Source organism: Hirundo rustica, unplaced genomic scaffold (assembly GCF_015227805.2).
Source record: "Hirundo rustica isolate bHirRus1 unplaced genomic scaffold, bHirRus1.pri.v3 scaffold_178_arrow_ctg1, whole genome shotgun sequence".
In the NCBI taxonomy this organism is placed as follows: domain Eukaryota; kingdom Metazoa; phylum Chordata; class Aves; order Passeriformes; family Hirundinidae; genus Hirundo; species Hirundo rustica.
Genome location: NW_026690251.1, coordinates 13,570 through 39,681, shown reverse-complemented (window position 1 = coordinate 39,681; position 26,112 = coordinate 13,570). Strand labels below are relative to the sequence as shown.

The following is a 26,112-nucleotide window of genomic DNA, read 5'->3' as shown; positions in this document are numbered from 1 at the left end:
AGCCTTAGGGGTTTTGTGCCACTCCCAAGATGGCGGCTGGCTGAGAAGCACCCTGACCTTCCAAAGATGGCGGCAAAAAAGGCGGGGAAAAAACAAGGACCCCGAGGTTCATCTAGTCGACTGCCTGCATGCTATCCTGACCACAGTGCCTCCTGGATGCAATTTTCTGTGGCATTTCCAGGTGTGCACACACGGGCTGTGGGCTCAGACTCGCTGTGGGCACATTCAGGGAGTCAGTTTTAGTCAGGCATCTCTGATAGCAGCCTATGGGGGCCTTAGGGGTGCCAGAAAAAAAGATGGCCACTGCACCAGAAATGACTTCGGCCCTCAATAAAGATGGCGACTGGTAAGGGTATGAGTCACGTGATGCCACTCCCAAGATGGTGGTTTGGTGCAACATGCCTGACCTTCCAAAGATGGTGGCAAAAAGGGCGGGGAAAACACAAGGACCCCCGGGGTTCGTCTAGTCAACTGCCTGCATGCTATCCTGACCACAGTGCCTCCTGGACACAATTTTCTGTGGCATTTCCAGGTGTGCGGACATGGGCTGTGGGCTCAGACTCGCCGTGGGCACATTCAGGGAGTCAGTTTTAGTCAGGCGTCTCTGATAGCAGCCTATGGGGGCCTTAGGGGTGCCAGAAAAAAAGATGGCCACCACACCGGAAATGACTTTGTCCCTCAATAAAGATGGCGACTGGTAAGGGCAGAAGTCATGTGATGCCACTCCCAAGACGGCGGTTTGGTGTGACATTCCTGACCTTCCAAAGATGGCGGCAAAAAGGGCAGGGGAAAGTCAAGGACCCCGAGGTTCGTCTGGCCAACTGCCTGCGCGCTATCCTGACCACGACGCGGCCCGGGCGCGAATTTCCGCGGCGTTTCGAGGTGCGGGGGGACGGGCTGGGGGCTCAGCGGCGCCGCGGGCGGGTGGGGGCCGGGTCTGCACCGACAGGCAGCGACGGGGACGCCCCGATCGGCCGAGGTCCCGCCGTGGCCCCTGTGGAGTGGTCCCTGTGCCGAGCTGGGCGCCCGGCCTGTCCCATCCCCTCCCCTCCTCGCCGTCCCCACTCAGCCCCCTGCTCCCACCCTGAGCCAGCTGGGAGCGGGGGATGCTGTTCACGTCCCTAGGAGCTGCTGCTGCCGCCCATAGAGGACTCACAGCAGCCTCGTGTCGTCTGTGTGTGCAAGGTTTGATCGGCTTTGTAGCAGATGTGCTGTTACAGGCTGGGAGCGCTCAGTTTCCTGGGTGGGGAAATCTTTGAAACCTGTACTGAAACCGGGACAGTAGCCAAGCTGAGCAGTTGCTGAGAGTTCCAAGCCAGGCCTCTCCTAGGATTCTTGAAACAATGTTTAAATGGTTATCATGGAGTTGAGGCAGTGGCTGGCGTCGATTCGTTAGAGCGGCAGAAACAACTTTACGCCTCCACGTGTGTTGGGACAAGCAACCCTCCCTAATGTCAGAATGAATTTGTGTGCCTTCTTTTCGCTTTTTTTCTTTCTAGATTGCAGAGTGCTGGGGAGACTGTTTGGGATAAAGAGCTGAAAGCTCCACGCTCCCGAGGGAACGCTTTGGGCCCCTGCCGCTTCTGAAGCGCACCGATAATCCCGGCTCCCCCAGAAACCTTCCGAAGCTGGAAGAGACAGGCAAGACAACTGCAGGAGGGGTTCAGGAAGCACTTTTTCCCAGGTCTGGACAGCACTGAGATGGGAATGACTTCAGAATATTCCTCGTGCCTCTCCTGTTGCCAGCCCGGGACTAAGTCAGTCCCTGCGTGTGGTGGGAGGAAGCCTGTGCTGGACAGCGAGAGAAAGGTCCCTGCTGGTTGCTGTGTCCTCGGTGGGCAGAGAACTGTGACCTTGGCCGGATGGGTCGGTGAGTATTGAATGGATCCTGCCCCCTTTGGAACGGCTTGTTTGAACAAGTCTTCAGCAGGGAAGAATTTTAGCCTTTAGGCTTTTGTTGGGTTTCTTTTTCATCCCTCCCCTTCTCTTCCCCAGAGTGAAAAGCTCAGTCAAGAGTGCACGAGTACAAAGCAGGGAGCTCGGAGTGCTCGGTTGCACCCTGCTGCAGCTCCTGGAGGAGCAGGGCCTGGCCAGCACCTTGCGTGAGCTTATGAAACCCCTGTGCCTATCAGCAGTGATGGAAGAGGACGGGACAGGACGGGTGACTCGTCTCGTTCTTATCGCTCCTGCGACAAGGCAGTGGTGGGTGGAACTAGGAAATTGCATGGCTTCTGCAATCCGGTCAAGTCGTTTTCCCATGTCCACCAGGGCTCATGGCTTCCCAAAGCAGAAGCTGCGTCTCTGGTGGGGTGGGGGCAGGGGTGGGCAGCGGAGAGCATGGAAAAACTCTGTGGGGTTTTCTGACCTCACAGGCCACAACACACACGCTCCCTCTAGGAGACTTCCCTTTCAAGGACTAAAATGGAACCAAAGGTATTAAAAAAAAAAAAAACCAAAAAAACCACAACCAATTCCAAGAGGGAAAATAGTCTGCGAAAAAGAGGTCCCCGTGGGCCTGGATGCTGATTCCTCTTGCTGGTCAGTGATAGCACCTGACAGGTCAGATTTCAAACTGTTTTATTTAACAGGAAACTGCTTTGTTCCTTCTTGTGAGTAGGATCATTGGCTTTGCATGGGCAAAACTCTAGGAAGAGAGTTAGGGGACCTCTTTAAAACATAGTCCTGGAGGTAAACAGCTCGGCTTGGGATTACTGTGTGGAAAGAGAAGAATATCTGTTCTGATTGTTCCCTCATCTTTCTTCCAGAGTTGTTTTTGTATTCCTGACTTCCGTTTCCATCGGGGACACGTGGCTTGGAGCGCAGGAGCCGTATGTGTTACTCACCCACATCAGATTGGTCTGCAGCAGTGCAGGTTATGAATTACAGGATGACTTGGAAACTTGGAAACAGGGAGAAGAAATGATTGTGTCTCTTTGCAAAAAATTTGGCTACATCAGGGCATTAATTCAGGGAAGGAACACTTCATCTTTAACGTTCTGTGCTCTGCCATCATCACTGTGAGCCATGAAAGCCTCCTGAGCCCTTCTCATACAAAAAAAAAAAAAAAAAAAAAAAAAAAATCAGTATTTTATTACTGTGTGCAAACTCAGGGGAAAGATTTTATTCAGTATCTCTCAGTGCAACATTAAAGCTTCATTTTCTCTACCCTTGAACAGACTGAGACACAATATTACTTCTATCATCTTTATTACAGGCATTTTAAACTTTTTAAAGAACCAGAAAGACTGTTTGTGCACGTGTGTGTGTCATTAATATCCACCCTCTCTCCATTAGAGGATGGGGAAAAAAGGCTGCAGAGCTTCCTACCACGGGCTGTAAGTGCAAATGACGAGGAGCCAGAGGTTTAGTCACGATGATTTATTATTTCTTAAAGAACCCGGTTGATTTCATGATACCAAAGCCTGTATAGAAGACTGAACTCGGGACTCATGATGGTCTTCTTGTGTTTAAAAAGCTTTAATGGCTTTGAAAGATATTTATATCAGACCTGGTACATTTCTATTAACTATTTAAAATTTAATTTGGAAAAAAAAAAAAAAAAAAAGCAGCAAAAAGCAGCCCTGTTCCATCACTGCTGCCACTCTGTGGGACAAAAGCCCGTCTTCCCTCCGCTTGGAACAGGTGAGAGACAGAACTAAACCCCACAGGATTTTCTGCTTATCACTTATACGTGAGTTGTATTGGGAATGCTCTGTGAAATCTGATAAATTGTTCTTGAATGTGGCCCTGAGGGTAGCTGAACATGCCAGCCCAGATTTGCAAAGGTGCCGTGCCAGAACGAGAACCTTTGAAATGTAAACCAGGATTTATTCAACTGACTCACGGCTGCGTGCTGTGCCCGTGACCTTTGTAAAATACTGGACAGGGAAAAAGCAGAATGGCACATTCCTTGTGCTATGTCTTGAATTCTGGGGATGGGGTCAAAAAAAATGAGATGCAAATGAGGGAATTGCTTGTACATGTAAATATTCTTGTCCTAAAGGAGCCATCCGCTCCGTACCAAGCCTTGAGTTAAAAATTACATTTATTAAAAAACCCCTAAGCCATTTAGAGGCTACAGTTTGTGTGGTGTAGAATTCCTAGGGGCTGACGTCAGGAAATCTGTGAGCCGAATCTAGCTGAGCTTAGCCAACTTTAGCCAAATGTAGCCAAGTTCGGTCGAACCGAGCCGAGTTTAACTGAACCGGGCCGAGTGCAGCCGAACCAAGCCGAGCTACGGGGAACGCCACGAGCGGGCACCGAGTCCAGCGGAACCGATCCGCGGGGAACAGCGCGAGCGGGCACGGAGCGCAGCCGAACCGAGCCGAGCCGAGCCGCGGGGAATGCGGGAGCGGGCACCGAGTGCAGCCGAGCCCAGCCGAGCTTCCCTGAAGAGGCGAATCTAAATGACTGTATCCGGTAATAGCTGAGGTGTACCGAGTGCAGGCGAGTTTAGCCTTTAGAGACGAAAATGGCCGAGGTCTGACGAAAAGAGCCGAGTTTAGCCGGAAAGCCGAACCCACCTGAGTTCAGCCAACTTATTGAATGGACTGAGCGTCGCCGCGTTCAGCCGAACCCAAGGAGCTGTGCCAAACCAAGCTGAGGTCAGTGGGTTTCGGTGCCAGAACTGTGGGAAGTGGAATTGAAGTGGGGCTTCAAAAACAAACGGAACTTGAGCAAAAAGGACAAGGTTTGTGTGTGACTGGGTTTAATAGTTTCTTCAGTCTTAAAATTGTTTTCTCACAGTATGTTTCAAGCCTAGAAAAAATGTTCTGAAGTGCTTCACGCCATTGGGACAGAATTCTAGAGTTTGCATTTACAGAATTCCCTATCAGAGCTCTTTTGTCTTCATCTTTTAGAATCGGTTTTAATGCGTTTCATGGAATTCACTGTAGCTAAATAAATTGGCTCCCGGGCTCAGGTGCAGCTTGAACCAAAATTTCCTGCATTTAAATTCTGCAATTAGTATTTATTTAAAAAAACTGGAATAACATCTTTTCATATTTTACCAGTCTATGATAAGCTTTCCAATTGCTAAATTTTACCATCACCTTTTTGTGCGTGTGTGTGTGTGTGCATGTTTTCAAATGGCCTATCAGTTAATGGGCCAATTCAGACTTGCCATTATTTTCATAAAAAGTGGAGAGAGATGCACAGCATGACAAACAGAAAACAAGAGCATGGCTTTTTATCTGGGTCTAGTTTCGTGTTCGTGAGACAAATTGGTTCTCACAAAGTTTCAGGAACCAGCCACCTTTATGGGCCATATGTTTATGTTTCTGAATATTTATGGGTCAGCCTGCCAGCTCCAGTTCACCCAGCAGGCACGGCACCGAGGGTGCTCCCCTTCTATCTCTGGCAAGTCCAGAGGTCGCTTTTCCCGCTGCTCCATCCCAGAGCAGATTTCTGTATCGCTGCTGTTGGCATCGTAGTGCTCAGTGGTGAGGAACGTCACCTGTGTCAGGCAAATCCTAGAAAAAAGGCCAAACGGAACAACCGGGTCTGTCTTCTGTATGAGCCATTGCATTCCACCAGGGAATCTTTCAGCAGGTGCAGGGCACAGCAGGAGGGTTCCTTCCCATTTGATCCGAAGAGTCTGCAAAGGCAGCAGCAAACGGTCGTGGCTGGGGCCTGTCAGGGGTCAGCATTATCAGCAGGAAGGAAGTGCGGCCAGAGGGGCTCAGGCAGACCTTGGGCTGGGTGTGACCTGTACTGGCCACATCTGCGCTGTCCTTGGTAGGGTGGGCAAAGGCAAATGTGGCAGCTGAGGATGTGCTGGAGACTCTCCCTCAGCTGTCCTAAAATCTGTCTAGAAAATGAAAGTGTGCTTGGCTTGACTTGTTTTGTAGCGTTTCAAAGAGGTCTTCAAATATTCTTTGATAACTGTGACCTGAATTAAGGCCAGAGTTCTTTTGTGCAAGCGTCGTTCTGACAGACAGTGGTTGTTCACCTGGACTGGTTTTAATGTCTCTGTTTTTTTCTGAAGTTCCCATTTATTTTGCTGTATTGCTGTGGATGTTCACCCTGGTACTCTGGACAGTGGCTGAGGACTTCTTCTTCATTCCACAGCTATAATACTTCCCCCCCCTCCCCCCCATAGCAGTAAAATTCTCCAAAACGCTAACCTGGCTGCAGAATGGCATTTTCTCAGAGAGTCATGCTGCTTCTCCCAGGCAGCGCTGCCCTGTTCTGGGCGTCTTGGTGCAATTTTTCACTGCATCCTGTAGCCCCAGAATTCATGGCTGTCCCTCAGGGTTCTGAAGGAGCGCTGTCTTTGGATTTTTTGGCTTCAAAGTGGGAAGTGCATGATCTAAACTGTGGCATCTCAGCTATATTTTAGGAAGCCTGGAAAAGCAAGCTCTTCTTGACGAGGAAGCGCTTCATCTTGAAAGCCCATCTGTCTCCCAAGAGGTGCTGCAAAGGGTGAGATTGAACCTCCTGTCATTCTTTGTTTCAATCGCCTCTGTGAAACCTTGGTACGCTTCAATAGTTTCTGTAGTATCACATTTATTGGCCCTCCAGTGCAGGCCACAGACCAGAACGGTTTCAAACGAGCGATTCCCCTGCTAACCCCGCCCCGGGAGCAGCTGGAGCCTCCAGGCGGGACTGAGGGAGGACACACTTGGGGGTGACACAGCTCCACACTGAGGGTACTTGGGGACAATGTGTAGCTTTGTCCTGGATTTTTGTTTTTTTTTTTTTTAGCTTTCTACGAGGTTTCAATCATGGACTTGGTAAAAATAAACGGTAAGGACTGAAAGCATGAGGGGCTGTCAAGTTATACGCACCAAAGACAACTTTTTTTTTGCCATTGTGCCTCATTTGCATACCAAAAGAAACAGTCCGAAAAAACACATTTAGGGAGCGGCTGCGGGTGCGCTGACACCCACACCCGTGCCGGGTACTCCTAGAGAGGCGGGGGCACCCCTTGTGTGCCCGGAGAAACGGCGGGAAACCGCTTTTCTGGACGAAAATATTTCGGCCAATCGGCGGCCGCCATTCTGTTCCGGGGTGACCGGACTTCCGGTCGGCGCCATTTTGCCTCATTTGCATACCAAAAGAAACAGTCCGAAAAAACACATTTAGGGAGCGGCTGCGGGTGCGCTGACACCCACACCCGTGCCGGGTACTCCTAGAGAGGCGGGGGCACCCCTTGTGTGCCCGACAAAACGGCGAGAAAGAGAAAATAAAGAGGAAATAAAGAGGAAATAAAGAGGAAATAAAGATAGGAAAGAGAAAATAAAGAGAATTAAAGATAGGAAAGATAAAATAAAGATAAAATAAAGAGAAAATAAAGAGAAAATAAAGAGAAAATAAAGAGAAAAAAGGGTCCCGCCTGGGACTCTACTGTCGTTCTTATTTTTACTAATACAGTAGGCAGCCCCATTTAGAAGCCTTAATGCAACTTAGACCATTTGTAACATTACTCTCCTTTGCCATCCTGCTTAGTTACACATGGAATACTATATAAAAGCCACTAAGGAATAATTACATAAGTCAACAAGAAATTGTCCAACTCACCTCGCTCTGCCACCAAAACCGCAAAGTTTCAGCCCCAGTCTCTCGTTCAAAGCAGTCGCAGCGGAAAAATAGAGCGTTGTTATATAGCAGATGCATTCCCACATCTTATAGCACACAGGTGTATCCACAGCCCTCACAGAAATACTGAGTAACCTTGCTTTTCCCAAACCCCGGCGCTGATCACAATAACTGCCATAGTTTTAGACTTGGGATGGAGCTCGAGACTTGAGGGCCCAGGCACACTTAAGGAGAGGAGGAGTAGCCAGCTTGCTGGGGCTCGGCCCACGTAATGCTAAATTCATATAGTAATTATCATTTTCTTTTTTGTAGCAGACTAAGAGACAGCGGCCCGGTGACGGCAGGAATTTTCCAGAGGGCGAGGTGGCCTTCTTTTGCGCCCGACTGCAATTTGCGACCCCACACGTCCCGGAGATAAGTGGAGGACCCTGAGCCACAGAGGGGATTTTGAGTCAGGTTTAGAGATGGGGATGTCCACGAAGCAGCCCCTTAGGCCACATGAAGGGCAAGTCTCACTTTTGATCACAATGCCGAGGCATGCAGGGCAGAACAGTCCCGGTCACTCATCCGTCGCGCACTCTGCGTCTTTTGGGCGTTTTGTCTTTCGTATCTTTTGCCTTAGCCCTTCGAGGGGCCTCGCGTATGTAAGAGTCTGTCTGAAGTTCCCCTCATTTGCCTCACGATCGTCATAAGGATCCTGAGGACCCCACTGCAGTTCTGGCCTGCTCGAGGTGGATGCTTGCCAATCATCTGCGGGTGCATTTTCCTGTGTCACCATGCCACGGTACACGGGCTTTGAGCAGTGTAATGGTAGTTCTGTACCTGAAGATTACATCTGCTTCACGGTCCCTGCTTCATGACAATAGCCTATGAATTTCCCCACCTCTTGGCCAAGGGAACTTTCTGGGGTAACTTTGGTGGTCCCCCACGGAAAATCCTTCATCTGCTTCACAACCACCGTGACAGACAGAGATCAAAGTCCCCTTCCAAGGACTGAGATTGAGACCCCTATATGAAGCCCCTCTCAAGGACTGAGACATGAGACCCCTGCAACCCTAATTCAGGGATGGGGACTGACTTAACTGAAGCGAGATGTTTGCCTGGAGGCGTGATCGTTGGACCAAGAAGACAATGGCTCTCGCTTACTGCTAAGGACATGGACTACCTGTTCCCCCTTGGTGGCTTCAGTAGATTTACCTGTTCCCCCCCCGTGATTGAGGACTATAATAAAAACCCCTGAGTTAACCAGAGATTTTGAGAGAGAGACTCTCCCCGACGTGACGGACGGACCCATCGACCGGACCACGAGGACTCCGTCTCCACGTTTGGTAGCTATATCCCCCCTTTCCTCTATCTCTTTCTCTATCTCTTTCTCTCACTCTTAATCCCTCTATTGCATTTGCTATGGTCAATCAATAAAAGGTGCATTTGTTTTAATGCTGAAATCCCCTCTGTGTTGTGTTTTGCACTCTGAGATCAGTAAACGAACCATCACGACCCCCGCTTGTACGAGCGGATCGTGACATTAAATTGGCGTCACGGACAGGATTCTGATAGACGGAGGGGTTTGCAGGGTCGTGTGTAGTCTGTAATAGGGGAAGGACGTTTCGCTCCAGCCGCACCTAGCCTGTCATTCCCGAAAGGGTTGAACAGAGCTAGAAAGCAAGGGGGGCGACTCGAATTTCCCGCAAACTGCACATGCCTAGGTGATAAGCACCCCCATACTCAATTGAGGGTTCTGTCTTCAGAATTTCACAAAAGATCTCTTAGTGCAAAAAGGGGAAACTGTTTTTGTGTTTGTGTGTCTCTGGACTGTCTGGGAAGGAAGGGACAACCTGAAGAAACTAAGCAGGGCCTCCCAGGCAGATTTTGTCTCTTCACCCACTCAGGGAAGCGAAGGGAGACACAGCCGAGCTGTGTGTGTGTGTAACTAAGTGGTACCTCCCTGTTGTGGTTTTGATCCCTTCATAAAATTAATAGTGTAAACTAGGCAATATTTTGAAACTGTTTTTGTGTTTGTATGACTCTGGACTGTCTGGGAAGGAAGGGACACCTGAAGAAACTAAGCAGGGCCTCCCAGGCAGATTTTGTCTCTTCACCCACTCAGGGAAGCGAAGGGAGACACAGCCGAGCTGTGTGTGTGTGTAACTAAGTGGTACCTCCCTGTTGTGGTTCTGATCCCTTCATAAAATTAATGAAACCTTAGTGTAAAGGACTAAGCTGTACTTTGAAACTGTTTTTGTGTGTCTCTGGACTGTCTGGGAAGGAAGGGACACCTGAAGAAACTAAGCAGGGCCTCCCAGGCAGATTTTGTCTCTTCACCCACTCAGGGAAGCGAAGGGAGACACAGCCGAGCTGTGTGTGTGTGTAACTAAGTGGTACCTCCCTGTTGTGGTTCTGATCCCTTCATAAAATTAATGAAACCTTAGTGTAAAGGACTAAGCTGTACTTTGAAACTGTTTTGTGTGTGTCTCTGGACTGTCTGGGAAGGAAGGGACACCTGAAGAAACTAAGCAGGGCCTCCCAGGCAGATTTTGTCTCTTCACCCACTCAGGGAAGCGAAGGGAGACACAGCAGAGCTGTGTGTGTGTGTAACTAAGTATTTCCTCCCTGTTGTGGTTTTGATCCCTTCACAAAATGACTGAAAATCTTAGTACAAAAGACAAAGCTGCATTTTATGCATTACTTGCTAAACACAATGCCAAGCCTTCTCCAGGAGGAGAAGAGTGGGCACAATGTAATTGGTTTAATTTGGAAAATATTATTGATAGAGTATGTTCTTTACAACATGAAACAAAATTTAAACTGGGCAAAAACAAAACTATCCTCTGCTCAGTTTTGGGAGCTTGTCTTTCAGCAGCTGTAGAAAGTCGCTTTAAGCGAAGAAGTGAGGAAAAAGCTATAATAGACTCCCTTCAAAATCTAGTTGAAATTTTGCAAAAACAATTAAATGAAGAAAGGAATGAGATCTATGCACTGAGAGCCGCCCTTAGAGAGGAACGTGTTAAAAACTCCTATAATGTTGATTCCTCTATGGAAACAGAGGAGAAGGAAACTCCTCACATTAAACAAATTTATCCCCATAAGGAACTTGAAGCAGTTAAAAACTGCGGGGAAATCTGCTGTCCTCACTTGAGACCCTTGGTTAAAACAGAATATAATTATATAAATGATGAAGATTTTGAACCACATATCACAACCAAACATATACCATACAGTGCTACTGAATTGGCTAAGCTAAAAAAGGAATACAGCCGCCTCCCACAAGAATCAGAGACAGAGTATGTCTTCCGAGTGTCCCTCACTGGTGGAGATCAAATTAAATTAACTGAACACGAGGCTAATGGATACTGGGGACATGGAGTTTTCTTAACAACAGGTGATAAGCGTGACGCTTGGTCCCTAACACAGCGCGCGGCTTTCTGGGCCGGGGGAATAAATCCTCTGGAAAGGGGAGACCCCTTAGCCATAGCTACTACCCCTGACCAACTCCTAGAAAGCGTTCAAAAGGCCGCCTGTCTGCAAATGATCCATGAAAAGAAATTGATTCCTGGTTTTGAATCCCCGATGCAATTACCAGTGAAACCAGAACTCATGACCCCTTTAATTCGGGGGCTTCCAGAATCACTTAAACCTACAGCAATTACTTTACAAAAGACCATAATGGCATTAGGTCCTGTGGAAAGGCTGGAAAGAGTCCTTGGAAGCCCTTGCAACGAAACTGAATCTACCAATCCTGGGTTTACACCATATTCGACCCCCTCTCAGCCCCCAGCTTCACAATCTAGCTCACCTGCCAGTAGCTGCAAAGTTTGGACATGGGGGGATGTTGCTGTAGATTTAATTAATTACAATAGACAATATGGGCCTGTGAAAACCCAGGAGGAGAAATCAGAAAAAATAAAAGGTGTTCGTTTTATTGGGACCCCTCATAGTGAGGATTCAGAGAAGGGAAAACAGATCTCTAACCGCCACCGTTGGTGGCTGTTAGGCATTAAAAGGGGGGTCCCCAGGGAGGTGATGGATGGTTTACCCCTTGAAAAATTACAAAAAATAATAACTAATTGGCACTCTCGAAAGCCAAATTTATCAACTCAGCCCAGTGCACCCCTCCCTTCCCGAGATCTAGACAGTAAACCAAAACTAACCCTCTCCCAGCCTCTCCCTGGTAATTCAGGTTGCGGATCAAAACAAACAACACCCCAGGGAAACTAAATTCTCCGTTTCTTAACAGTGGGCGAAGAAACGGAGTATGGATGTATTTGAGAATGCTCACTAGAAATAAATCAGGAGATATATTGATCACAGCTATTACGGGCCCCAAACGTGTATTTGTAACCTTTTTGGTTGACACTGGGGCTCAAATCTCTGCACTAACAAAAAGGGACGCCCAGAAGTGTGGAGTTGTTCCAACAAAAGGACAGTGTTACATTCTTAATGCCCTAGGAACTACAGAAACTATGAATATGGCTTTAGTAAAACTTATGCTTCCTGGAGAAGAGGATCAGTTGGTCGTCAAAATGGTAATTGGAGATATTCCAAACAACTTATTAGGAATGGATGTTCTTGCAGGAAGACAGTGGGAAGATTCTGAGGGATTTTTGTGGTCCTTTGGTACACCGCCAATTAACATTAGATTACTTCAAACAGCACCTGCACTACCTTATAGTAAAACTACTAACGTGAAACAATACCCTCTTCCTTCTGGCGCCAAAGAAGGCATTAAAACAGTTATACAGGACTTGCGAGACCAAGGAATAATTGTTAATACTCACTCTCCTTTTAACTCTCCAGTGTGGCCTGTTCGAAAACCTAATGGAAAATGGAGACTAACAGTAGACTTCCGCAGGCTTAATGCCAACACAGACCCTCTCACAGCAGCAGTTCCAAATTTAGCTGATTTAATAACATCAATTCAGGAAAAGGCTCACTCAATCATGGCAACTATAGATGTCAAAGACATGTTTTTTATGATACCTATACAACCAGAAGACATGGACCGTTTTGCCTTCACATGGGAAGGACAGCAATACACTTTCACTAGACTTCCCCAAGGGTACAAACATTCCCCCACCCTGGCTCACCATGCTTTAGCCAAAGAATTAGAGAAAATACCCAAACCTGATAATGTGGATGTTTATCAATACATCGATGATATTCTGGTGGGAGGGGATGAAATAGGAGTAGTGGGGGATACCCAACAGGAAATAATCGCTCATTTAGAAAGTCTGAATTTACAGATTCCCTCTGAAAAAATTCAAAAACCTTCCCAGGAAGTGAAGTTTTTGGGAATTTGGTGGAAAGGAGGTATGACATGTATTCCACCAGATACCCTCACCTCTTTAGATCAGATTAAAATGCCTGAATCCAGGAAAGATCTTCAGCAAGCTCTAGGACTATTAGTGTTCTGGAGAAAACATATTCCAGATTTCTCAATAATTGCTAGGCCCCTTTATGACTTGCTGAGGAAAGGGGTTAAATGGGATTGGACTCCTGCACAGGAAGAAGCACTACAGTTGCTGATTTTTGAAGCAACAGCTCATCAGGCATTAGGCCCTATCCATCCTACAGATCCTTTCCAGGTAGAATGGGGATTTGCCTCCTCAGGGCTATCCATACACATATGGCAACGGGGTCCTGAAGGTCCTACAAGACCTGTTGGTTTTTATTCCCGTGGTTTCAAAGATGCTGAGAAAAGATACACCCTCTGGGAAAAGGGGCTGTTTGTGGTTAGCTTAGCTCTCATAGAAGTGGAAAAAATTACTCGACAACAACCGATTGTTTTGAGAGGTCCTTTTAAAGTAATCAAAGCCATCACGACTGGCACCCCTCCACCTGAGGGAGTTGCCCAGAGGGCCTCAGTTAGAAAATGGTATGCTCAGATTGAATACTACTGTAATACTTTCTCAGTAACAGAAGGAGCGGTAAAAAACTTAGCAATCCAAGAAACTGAGAGCTTGGATAACACCCAAGAAAAACCTGCCTCTGTGATTAAAGTAGCCCCTCCTTTCTCCCCTGAACAATCAACAAATTCTTGGTTCACTGATGCCTCTGCCAGGCGGGAGGGAAAGGTGTGGAGATACAGGGCAGCAGCCCTCCACATTTCCTCTGGTGAACGGATTATTACTGAAGGAGAAGGCAGTGCTCAGGTTGGAGAACTGATAGCTGTTTGGAGTGTTTTCCAGCATGAGGTACAAAATACCTCTCTTGTCTGCATTTACACTGACTCCTATGCCGTGTATAAAGGATGTACTGAGTGGCTTCCGTTTTGGCAACAAAATGGTTGGGAAGTTAATAGAATTCCAGTCTGGCAGAAGGAAAAATGGCAGGAAATTTTTGATATTGCAAGCCACGGAAATTTTGCCATTGGATGGGTAGCTTCTCACCAAACAGATGGGAATCCGGCAGGAGAATGGAATAATAAAGCTGATGAGTTAGCAAAACTCAGTCCTCTAAAGAAGGAACAAATCATAGAGGACTGGGATCAATTATTAGAATGGCTGCATGTAAAAAGACAGCACACAGGTGCAAAAGATCTGTACAAAGAAGCTCATGCTCGGGGTTGGCCTGTCACTAGGGAAATGTGTAAGACATGTATATCTGCCTGCGAACAATGTCGTAAAAGGCTTGAAAGACACCCTTTGGAAGATGACCCTCTGCATTTAAGAGAAGGCAAAGGCTTATGGGATGCGTGGCAGGTAGATTATATCGGCCCCTTCAAGAAGTCAGGAGGTAAACATTTTGTATTGGTAGGAGTGGAGATTACATCTGGGTTAGTCCAGGCCAATGCTTTTCAAAGAGCTACAGGAGACAATACTGTTAAAGCATTGCAGGAATGGTTTGGAACTTTCCCAAAACCTCAGGAAATTCAATCTGATAACGGATCCCACTTCACAGCTAAAGTAGTACAGGATTGGGCAAAAAATGAAGGAATTAAATGGGTTTTTCACACCCCTTACTACCCTCAAGCTAATGGGATCGTAGAAAGAACAAATGGCCTCCTGAAACGACTTTTGAAACCACAGGAGGGAAATTGGGATGTTCGGCTGTGGGAGGCAGTTAAAGGAGTGAATAGCAGATGGGGAACAAATGGCTGCCCCAAAATTACTGCCTTTTGCCCTACAGCTCCAAGCATAATCCCCTCGCCACGGGGACCTGAAAATCCTAAGAATCCTGTACATTACCCTGGACAACCTGTTCTGGTGGATCTCCCTACTGTAGGGGAAGTACCCCTAACACTAAAAACCCCTCTAAATAATTTTGCATGGGTAGCCTCCGATGCCCTAGGGAAAGAGCATCGAATAAATACACGCTGGATAATTCCATCATTCTAACCATTGTCTCTGCCTCCTAGTGGCAGAATTTTTTTTTCCTGTTGTTTACTTTTTACAGAAGAACCCCGAGGGACATGAGGATAATCTGAACCATGATAAAACTGGCGATATTTTTCTGCATACTACCACAATACCACGGCCAGGATTCTTCAGAATGGCCGTGGTCTGAAGCTATCGTCGAGCATACTAATCTTTTAGGATCTTATCCCAAAGGTCACCATCCGAACCTAGCAACTGTGGTACAGCATGGCTCTGAGGCATACCGTCTGAATGAATGGGGATGGGACCAGAAGGAATGGATTAAAACCCTAATTGGAACAGTGGGTGAAGTAATTATGATAGCATGCAGAAAAGTAGAAGGATATCGCCATGAGAAAGCCTCTTCCATTACAATTGCTGGGAATTTCTTAGAAGCAGATGGAAAAAACTATCTGTATATCCCTACAGCAGAATTATGCCCTACTAAAAAGTGGAACTGCACTAAACAAAGTCCCCTTACCCTGTGCTGCCGTCAAGAATATGTGGGTAATTACACTTCAAGCCCCAACACCAATAATATGGAAATTACAAAGGATTGTAATCATGAACCAACTGATTGCTGGTATAGTTTTGTTTTAGTTAAGCCAACTTATGTAACATGTCGTTGGCAAAATAACTCGATAAATCCATCAGGCTTAAAAGGTTTAGGTTATAGATTTAAGTTAAACCCCATAAGAAAATCCACACAGAGTACAATAGTCACCCCCCAACAGGTGGAAGATCCCTTTTTCCAACATGATTCTGAATGGCTTTGGTCCCAAGCTTTCATTCATTTTACTGGATCCATGGGGAATGTAAAAGGCTTAAATCTGTCAACTATGGTTATGCATGAAAATCAGGTATATACCAGACAGGAATGGGAAAAACAAAAGATATGGCAGCTTCAGGGTATAGTGGGAGAAAAAATTAGTATAGGGTGTAGAATGATTAATGGAACCACCTATAGTAAGGCAACTTCCATCAGTGTTCGGACAAACCAAACATATAAACAAGAAGAAGTCTGCACACACTCAAACATACAAGACTGTTGGTACAATTTCACACTAGCACAAACAGTGGAAGTAGTTTGTCTTTGGGCCAAAAATACTGAAGGGCTCTCTTTTAAGTTTATAATAAACGCTATAGCCCAATTTACTACAACCCATACTACTCCAACTCAACCACCAGTTACACTTAACCCAAGAATTTCTGAAATCGGACCATATATAATTAGGAAAACCGGACAACAACAAATACTGTTCAATCCAGCCTGGTCTCTTAAGCAAGTCAAATTAGTCATGCAAAATAACGTCTCAGAAATTCAGCCAGCTTGTTCACCCTTCCTGCAGACTTCCTTTGAAGGATGGACAACCTGGTTGCGAAAGCGGAACTCTTTTAAAAGGCGGACCATTAGAGACATAACGGGTGTTATGGGAACAGGATTGGGAATTCTAAATAGCATTGATTCAGAAGTATTAATGAATAAATTGGCTGCCACAACTAGAGATTTGACTAAATTACAACAACCACTACAGTCGTCCTTATTGGCTTTGGGAACACATCAATGGTTGTTATCAAACATACTACCAAATTGGGAAAAGGTAAATGTAAAAGATCATAAATTGATAATTGATGCGCTCAATGCTACACAAAACAATGTTTCTTTGGCCCTCAGTTGTATCCAAGCTCAGCTATGGATGCAGTCAGTTACTGCCTCTATTATAAGAGAAGGTGAAGAAGGCACTTTTCCTACTGAAATTCGGAAAATAATTTGGGACAATGCCACTGACTTCGAAAGAGAATTCCAATCCTGGTGGAACTTAGTAAATTTTACTTACAACCCCCTCACAAACACGGCTACCGCTTTTGTATTAACCATAAGTAATGCTTCAGTACATTTGATATTCCCTATCATTGCATTAGGATTGAATTATGATGGAGCTATTCTCTATCCTTCCGAGCATAGGGAATGGGCCCGTCAAATTGGTGAGAAATGGCAAACTGTTAACTTAGAATCCTGTATTGTCCGAGAACAACAAGGGTTTATCTGTGAAAGTAATGCAGTTATAGCTCAAGATGTTTGTTTGGATACAGAGCAAAATATCTGTCATTTTGAAATTCATCCCAACGAGGCCCCTGGAACAGTCCTTATATATATAGGTAATGGTTGTGCATGCTTTAGAACTATTTGTGATATGGTATTTGTAGAAAACATAGTAGTAGACACTAAAAATCATTCAAATTTCTGTGCTTGCAATTTTACTAAGATTACAGGATGTGATTTCTCTTATAAAGCTCCAGTTACTTCTCATTACCTTTTGCAATCGAATTATACATTGATTCACAAACTATCACCTACTCCCATTGGAATGAACCTTACTTTGGTAAAGCAATTGTTGCTTCACCAGGACTTAATAGAAATTTTGGAAAAGATCAAGAAAGATGGGCAGAAAACCCTGATAACTGTTCATCATAATGTGAAAGAAATACATCGTGTTATAGAAAGGGTAAGAAAAGATGTTGAGCACAGGTGGTGGGATACTCTTTTTGGTTGGTCACCTACTGCCACAAGTGCCTTGAACAAATTGTGTCATCCTATCATTGTCCTTTTGATTTTAGTTCTAATTGGTTTTCTTTTCTCAGCAATCTTATTCATTATGAACTGGAGAATGATGAAACGGTTAACACGGTTGACGTCCATAATTAATGCTCATAACCTGGCAGATATCCTCTCCCCTATGGACATCCCCAAGACTATTGACACAAGGCGATTATAAAATTTGAATGTATATTTTGAAATTATTTCCTTTTGTAATCTTGTGAAAATTACCTTTGATTTTTGTGATTTGTTATGAAAAAAAAAAAATATTATTTTAATTACTACTGATTGTTATTATTGTTTTGATTAATTGTGATTTGTTTGATAATCTGAATTAATATTATTGTTTCCTTTTCCTTTCCTACTTTTCCTTTTCCTTCTTTTTCTCCCTCTCCCTCTCTACATACTACCTCTGTTTCTCGAGATATACTACCAACGTTGACGAGTCCTGAAGACTTCGCAACGCCACTACAGAACCCTGCTGAAGAAGATCTCTTGAAGACAATCGTGAGTCACGGGGTGATGTAAGAGTCTGTCTGAAGTTCCCCTCATTTGCCTCACGATCGTCATAAGGATCCTGAGGACCCCACTGCAGTTCTGGCCTGCTCGAGGTGGATGCTTGCCAATCATCTGCGGGTGCATTTTCCTGTGTCACCATGCCACGGTACACGGGCTTTGAGCAGTGTAATGGTAGTTCTGTACCTGAAGATTACATCTGCTTCACGGTCCCTGCTTCATGACAATAGCCTATGAATTTCCCCACCTCTTGGCCAAGGGAACTTTCTGGGGTAACTTTGGTGGTCCCCCACGGAAAATCCTTCATCTGCTTCACAACCACCGTGACAGACAGAGATCAAAGTCCCCTTCCAAGGACTGAGATTGAGACCCCTATATGAAGCCCCTCTCAAGGACTGAGACATGAGACCCCTGCAACCCTAATTCAGGGATGGGGGGCTGACTTAACTGAAGCGAGATGTTTGCCTGGAGGCGTGATCGTTGGACCAAGAAGACAATGGCTCTCGCTTACTGCTAAGGACATGGACTACCTGTTCCCCCTTGGTGGCTTCAGTAGATTTACCTGTTCCCCCCCCGTGATTGAGGACTATAATAAAAACCCCTGAGTTAACCAGAGATTTTGAGAGAGAGACTCTCCCCGACGTGACGGACGGACCCATCGACCGGACCACGAGGACTCCGTCTCCACGTTTGGTAGCTATATCCCCCCTTTCCTCTATCTCTTTCTCTATCTCTTTCTCTCACTCTTAATCCCTCTATTGCATTTGCTATGGTCAATCAATAAAAGGTGCATTTGTTTTAATGCTGAAATCCCCTCTGTGTTGTGTTTTGCACTCTGAGATCAGTAAACGAACCATCACGACCCCCGCTTGTACGAGCGGATCGTGACAGCGTATCGGAAACCCCGGCATAGGTCTTAGCATTTCTGATCTCTGCGTTCCTTAGCCCCGTGCCTTTGACTCGGGAGCTCCGGCTCGCATCCGCGTCGCATCTCTTTTCGGAGGCGTCCGATGTCTTTTTGGGTCTCGTTCTGAGCCGTATCGACAGCTGCTCACCGCCCAGATCCATTGCGGCTAGGAGGTTAGGACTTTTAAGAAGGCAAAGATAGGTATCGGATTCTGACCGGAGGACGCTCGGGCATTGATCTTTGCGATTCTCGGAGCGAGTCACCTCGTTAGCATCGCCTTCTCGCAGGGTTTTGTGAGCCTGGCCAGCTCACCTCGGTTGTTCTGTTTATCATCTCATTCCAAGTTCTCTCAGTCCTCCCGGTCGTTCTTCTTGCGGAGAGCTTTTTGTTGTTGTCGTGTCCCCTGGTTTGTGGTGTCCTGTGTGATGGATGTTGTGGCATCTTTGTCCCGGAGCTGCTCTGCCCTGCCGCATAGGTGGGTGTAGGGGTAGTAGAAGAAGCCCCTGGGGCCTGAAGTGGGTGATGTCAGGTGGAGTTGTGGTGTGGAGGGCATTCGTAGGTTGGCAGCAGGTGCGTGTCGCCATCAAGGTCCCGTGCCACAGCGTGACTTTGTTCCCGTGCGCGTTTCAGGTGCGGACGGATTTGCTCGGTGGCAGAGGGCCCCATCCCGGGTGAGAGGGTGTCCCCAGAAGAGGTGCGTCACCCTTTGGCTTTGCAGGGGTCACGTGCATGATGAGTATGTGACAGCATTGTTGTTTGTGCTTCCTTTCAGGAACTGAAGCGGAGCAGGTGAGCTGTGATTGTTGGAGAGAAGCAGTTGGTATTGCTGAAGTGTCAGTTGCTGGTGTGACTCTAATCCTCCATTATTGTGTTTTTTAGGAGGTGTCACTTTCCACGGAGCTGCCCTCAGCAAGCAGAGGATGGATGCGGTTTGCCCGTCTCGTGAGACCTGTGGGGAGCAGTAGAGGAGTGTGTGATGATGCCTTGATGTTTTCCATTTGAAGGCACCATCCAGGTAGGCTTTGTTTAAGAGCCTGGGAGCTGAGGTGAGTCGGGGGAGCAGGGAGGAGGAGCGAGGGTGCAGTCAGGATTGAGCTGTGCTACATCACCTGCCGTCCTCTTAAGCCAGATCTACCCCATGACGACGGCAGGGGGCTCGGAGCGTGGCCGAGACGTGCGGGGCGAGGACGTGGGTATTCTTAGGAGTTGGTGAGTATCCTAATGGTGAGGTTTTGGGCCATTTGCTGCCATGTTCATGCTTTGATGTGTGGTTTTGTTTGTTGTAGCTGGGCAAGAGACATCGGCCCGGTGGCGGCAGGACTTTCCCAGAGGGCGAGGTGGCGTTCCTCGGCACCACGGTGGATGGCGATCCCCAGACCTCCCAGAGCTAAGTGGAGGGCTCGAGGCACGGGGGGGACGAGAGCATGGTGCTGGGTGGGAGTTGCTGTGGGGGGATTACTGAGTCTGGTATGGATCTGGAGATACGCAGCATGAGAGGGCTTAGGGCACATGAAGGGCAAGTGTCATTTTTGCACAGCATGCCGAGACAAGCTGGGCAGAGCAGTCCCGGGCACGTGGTGTCCGTTGTTCGTTGTGCACTCCGTGTGTGTCGGGCGTGTCATCTTTCACGTCTTTTGCTGTAGTTCCTCAGGGGTCCTACGGGGAGCCCCGGCATCACGGTTAGCATTTCTGATGTCTGCCCTGCTGGGCCCAGCGGCTTTGACGGGAGAGCTGGGACTTGGATCTGAATCTTGCGTCCCTTTAGGCTCCTCCAGTGCGATGTCTTTTGAGGACTTGTTGTGAGCTGTACGGACAGCCGTGCCCCGCCACGATCCATTTTGGTGGGTTAGGACTTGTTAGAAGTCCAAGCTAGGTCTTGGCTTGTGAGCGGAGGAGTGTCGGGCATCCATCTTTGTGATTCTTGAAATGATTCATCTTGTTACCACTGTCTTCCCACAGGGTTCTGTGAGCCTGGCCAGCTCATCTTGGTTGTTGTTCCGTTTATCATCTCCTTCCGAGTTCTCTCGGTCCTCCCGGTCATTCTTCTTGCGGAGAGGTTTTTGTTGTTGTCGTGTCCCCTGGTTTGTGGTGTCCTGTGTGATGGATGTTGTGGCATCTTTGTCCCGGAGCTGCTCTGCCCTGCCGCATAGGTGGGTGTAGGGGTAATAGAAGAAGCCCCTGGGGCCTGAAGTGGGTGATGTCAGGTGGAGTTGTGGCGTGGAGGGCATTCGTAGGTTGGCAGCAGGTGTGTGTCGCCGTCAAGTTCCCGTGCCGCAGCGTGACTTTGTTCCGTGTGCGTTTCAGATGCGGATGGATTCGCTCGGTGGCAGAGGGCCCCATCCCGGGTGAGGGGGTGTCCCCAGAAGAGGTGCGTCACCGTTTGGCTTTGCAGGGGTCACGTGCATGGTGAGTATGTGACAGCATTTTTGTTTGTGTTTCCTTTCAGGAACTGAAGCGGGATGTCATCTGTCAAGGTGAAGCGGAGCAGGTGAGCTGTGATTGTTGGAGAGAAGCAGTTGGTATTGCTGAAGTGTCAGTTGCTGGTGTGACTCTAATCCTCCATTACTGTGTTTTTTAGGAGATGTCACTTTCCACGGAGCTGCCCTCAGCAAGCAGAGGATGGATGCAGTTTGCCTGTCTCCTGAGACCTGTGGGGAGCAGAAGAGGAGTGTGTGATGAAGCCTTGATATTTTCCATTTGAAGGTGCCATCCAGGTAGGCTTTGTTTAAGAGCCTGGGAGCTGAGGTGAGTCGGGGAGGCAGGGAGGAGGAGCGAGGGTGGCAGTCAGGATTGAGCTGCACCACATCACCTGCCGTCCTCTTAAGCCAGGTCCACCCCGTGACGACGGCAGGGGGCTCGGAGCGTGGCCGAGACGTGCGGGGCGAGGACGTGGGTATTCTTAGGAGACGGTGAGTATCCTAATGGTGAGGTTTTGGTCCATGTGCTGCCATGTGCATGCTTTGATGTTTGGTTTTGTTTGTTGTAGCTGAGGAAGAGACACCAGCCCGGTGGTGGCAGGACATTCCCAGAGGGCGAGCGGCGTTCCTTGGCACTGATGTGGACGGTGATCACCGGACCTCCCAGAGCTAAGTGGAGGGCTCGAGGCACAGAGGGGATGAGAGCAGGGTGCTGGGTTGGGAGTTGCTGGGGGGGATTGAGTTCAGTATGGATCTGGAGATGTGCAGGATGTGAGTGCTTAGGGCACATGAAAGGCAAGTGTCATTTCTGATTGTAATGCTGAGACAGGCAGGGCAGAGCAGTCCCGGGCATATGGTGTCTGTTGTCCACTCTGTGTGTGTCAGGCATCTCATCTTTCACGTCTTTTCCCATAGCCCCTCAAGGGGCCTGTGGGGAATCCTGGGATCACTGTTAGCATTTCTGATGTCTGCCTTCCTGGCTCCAGTGGCTTTGACTGGAGAGCTGGGACTTAGATCTGAACCTCATCTCTGTTCAGAGTCATCCAGTGCGATGTCTTTTGAGGTCTTGTTGTGAGCTGTACAGACAGCCGTGCCCCGCCATGATCCATTTTGGCGGGTTAGGACTTGTTAGAAGTCCAAGCTAGGTCTGGGCTTGTGACCGGAGGAGCGTCGGGCATCCATCTTTGTGATTCTCAGAAGGCATCATCTTGTTGGCATCATCTTGTTAGCATCCTCTTCTTGTAGGGTTCTGTGAGCCTGGCCAGCTCACCTTTTTTATTCCGTTTGTCATCTCATTCTGAGTTCTGTCGGTCCTCGCGGTCGTTCTTCTTGCGGTGAGCTTTTTGTTGTTGTGGTGTCCCCTGGTTTGTGGTGTCCGATGTGACGGGTGTTGGTGTGGCTTTGTCCCGGAGCTGCTCTGCCCTGCCGCATGGGTGGGTGTAGGGGTAATAGAAGAAGCCCCTGGGGCCTGAAGTGGGTGATGTCAGGTGGAGTTGTGGTGTGGAGGGCATTCTCGGTTGGCAGCATGTGTCTGTCGCTGTCAAATTCCCGTGTTGCAGTGTGACTATTTTCCTGACTTTGTTTCAGATGCAGATGGATTCAATCCATGGTAGAGCGCCTCATCCTGGGTGAGGGGGTTCCTCTGTGAAGGTGTAAGTCACTGTCTTTGCTGGGGTAGTGCAAATAGTGACTGTGTAAGAGCTTTTTTTTTTCTCTTTACTTTCAGGAAGTGATGGTCGATGTCAGCTCTCAAGGTGAAGTGGAGCAGGTGAACCGTGATTGTTGGAGAGAAGCAGTTGCTATTGCTGAAGTCTTACTTGATCATGCATGTCTAAGCATCCCCTTTTGTGTTTTATGGGGTCTGCTTGCATGACGCCATTCTGTCACGAACTAGGTGCTGGTTTCTGTTTGGAATTTAGTGTGGAGAATCTTTCTGTGGAGAGTTTTTCTGATGCATGGCTGCACAGCAAGGGTCATGATACTGTTAAGTCGGTTGGAATGTAACTATGTCTATGTGGTGTACGTGATGATTAACAAGGATATAATATCCTTGAGCACTAGAATGATACAACAACAAAGGTGTTGTTAGTACAAAAATGCTGAAAAATGCTAGGCTAAGGAACTGAAAATGCTAGATAAAGAAAATTGTAACCGCAAGGCTGATTACAGAAAGAACATGCATCAAAATATCATAAGCCAATCATGAGCTATAGTTTTGTAATATGTATGAACTAATTATTGACACTATATATTTGCTATTAATCTAAATAAAGCTGAGACTTGTCGATCATCATCGGATGTGGCTTGTCTCCCGTTGTTTTCCGACAATTTTAGCTGGCTGCCATCCATTTGCTGGCCCATAGCCTTTGACAGAAAGTGTCCCTTCTCCATGGGCATGCCAATTCACCCTCCCCTGTTCCTGATGTGATTTTGTAGGAGGCATTTGGCACTCCAAGTTAGACATGTAAGTGTTGTCTCTGCCAGCTTTTGCCAGCCCTGTAAGCCTGATTCCCTTCCCTTTCTGCAGCATGTGTCTGTCCTGGTCCTAGGATTTGTGCATGCTTTGAAAAGGAATGTTTCATTTAGCATTGATCATGGGCATTGCTGAGCAATTGTGTCTGTGTCTTCTTTCACACATGAACTCTTCACCACTCGATGGGGACTCTCCCAGACATTTTATGATTGAAATCTGTTCACCCATGAGTGAAGAACACAAAGGGCAAGAGGTGTTTCTGCTTGTCCTGTTTTTTTTAAGGTGTAGGTGAAGTCTAATCTCCAGTACTCTCTGCCGTGCAGCTCCTTTGGCCCGTCCCACAGTCCTTGAAGTAAGCACGTGTAAAAGCTGGGCCAAGTTTCCCTGCACAGTTTTAGTTTGTCTGTTGCAGCCCTGAGCAGGTGTCTAAAATAAGTAAAAACCCCCTGGTGCCTCCGTCTCCCCCCTGGGCAGGGATGCAGGGGCAGCAGCACCCCTGAAACGATGTCCCAAACGGAGAGCCTTCCCAGGCCCCTGGAGAAGAGCTTGTGAAAAGTGCATATTATATGGCTCTACACAAGATATTTACTCTATGTGTTGTGTTGTGTTAATTGTTAATGTTGTATTAATATTTTGATAGTGTAGTAAATGTAGTTTTGTAGTTAAAATGTAGTTTTTATGTACCAACCACCGGAAAATGTAAATCTTTGAAAGAAAGAAAGAATTTACTACTTCCTTATCAGAAGAGACCAGCTCCTCCTGCTTCTCTCAGCCTGGTGGATGCCATAGAGATTAAAGGAAAAAAGTGATACTAACCATAGACAATTCTTTGTTTGAATAGAATTTATATATATGCATCATGTATAAATTGTATGAATATTGAACAGGCTATTGCTTTTAAGAGATAATCCTTTGTTAACAGGAGTCCTTCTCCAGAGCTTGTGGCTCGGGAGAGGCACCCAGACGTCTGTAACTTTGTTTTTATTGTCTTGTATTGTCCTAAGTCTAAAACTGTTCAATTTTTTTACTCTAATTCTATTATTATAACCATCTTATTTACTATTAAACTTTTAAAATTTTAAAAGAAGTGCTTGGCGTTTTTCACAAGCTGAAGGGGTAAGAAGAGAGGGCAGGAAAGCCTTGGTACCTTCCGTGAGAGCGCCTGTGTCCCCGTGCCCTGCAAAAGCAGCAAGGGCCAGCATCCCTGTGATTTTGAGATGAGGCCGAGGGAAAACTGAGGCACCGTGGGTTCTTTGTGCAGTCGGTCGTTTTCCCGTTTCCCCATTGGTCCGTTTTGGATCCTTGCTCCGATTGGTCGCTTTGAAAGTCATTCACCCCATTGGTCCGAGTGTCAAAGCCCCCCACCTCGTTCGCTGTGAAAAAGGAGTGTGGGCCGAAGGTCCAGAGCTTTGTGTGAGGCAGCAGCAGCACCGCGGGTGAGTGATCGTGGGTTCGTGGGGAGGGCGTGTTTTCGTTTCGTTATTCCAGAGGCGCGGCGGTGCGAGCCAGGGCACGGCGGGGAGTGTCCACTCCGGGGAGTGTCCACTCCGGGGAGTGCGCACGGCGGGGAGTGTCCACTCCGGGGAGTGTCCACTCCGGGGAGTGCGCACGGCGGGGAGTGCCCACTCCGGGGAGTGCCCACTCCGGGGAGTGCCCACTCCGGGGAGTGCCCACTCTGGGGAGTGCACACTCCGGGGAGTGCCCACTCTGGGGAGTGCACACTCCAGGGAGTGTCCACTCCAGGGAGTGCCCACTCCGGGGAGTGTCCACTCCGGGGAGTGCGCACTCCGGGGAGTGTCCACTCCGGGGAGTGGGCACTCGGGGGGAGTGGGCACTCCGAGGAGTGGGCACTCGGGGGGGAGAGAGCATTCGGGGGAGCGGGCACTCAGGGGAGTGGACACTCAGGGGACACGTCCTGATGGTGGCTTTGGCTCCTTTGGGCTCTGGTTGGGCTCTGATGTGTCAGTTCTTGGCTGTGTCATGCCATTTTTGGGCTCTAAAATGTCATTTTTGGGCACTGACATGCCATTTTTGGGCTCTCACAGGTCACTGTTTGTCTCTGATGTGCCATTTTTGCCTGTGCCTGCCGTGTCATTTTTTTGGCCCTGCCATGTCAGTTTGGGCACTTACATGGCTCAGGGATTTTAAATGACTTTCAAGGAATTCTAAAAGGCTTTTATGGGATTGTAAAAGGCTCAGGAATTCTTAAGTGGCTTTTCTTTTAAGGAATTCTGAATTACTTCTATGGAATTCTGAATGGCTTTCAACGAATACTGATGGGCTCAGAAGTTCTGAATGGCCTTCAAGGA

General features: G+C 47.5%; 1 long non-coding RNA gene across 17 annotated transcripts; it reads left to right on the top strand.

Annotated features, from left to right (window-relative positions):
* The first annotated feature begins 728 nt into the window (after positions 1-728).
* On the top strand, positions 729-24,885 carry LOC120747705 (uncharacterized). Of its 17 annotated transcripts, none has more exons than XR_009208719.1 (14): positions 964-1,185; positions 1,500-1,870; positions 1,996-2,202; positions 2,766-4,690; positions 19,544-19,607; positions 19,686-19,702; positions 19,793-19,928; positions 20,043-20,122; positions 20,200-20,754; positions 20,873-21,281; positions 21,360-21,401; positions 21,492-21,627; positions 21,743-21,822; positions 21,900-24,885. It is a non-coding gene; the product is annotated as an uncharacterized LOC120747705 (long non-coding RNA). The 17 variants fall into 17 exon arrangements; XR_009208721.1 differs by having other exon boundaries at positions 20,200-21,063; positions 21,218-21,281; XR_009208725.1 differs by having other exon boundaries at positions 20,200-21,281; positions 21,900-22,958; positions 23,057-24,885.
* The last annotated feature ends 1,227 nt before the right edge of the window (positions 24,886-26,112 follow it).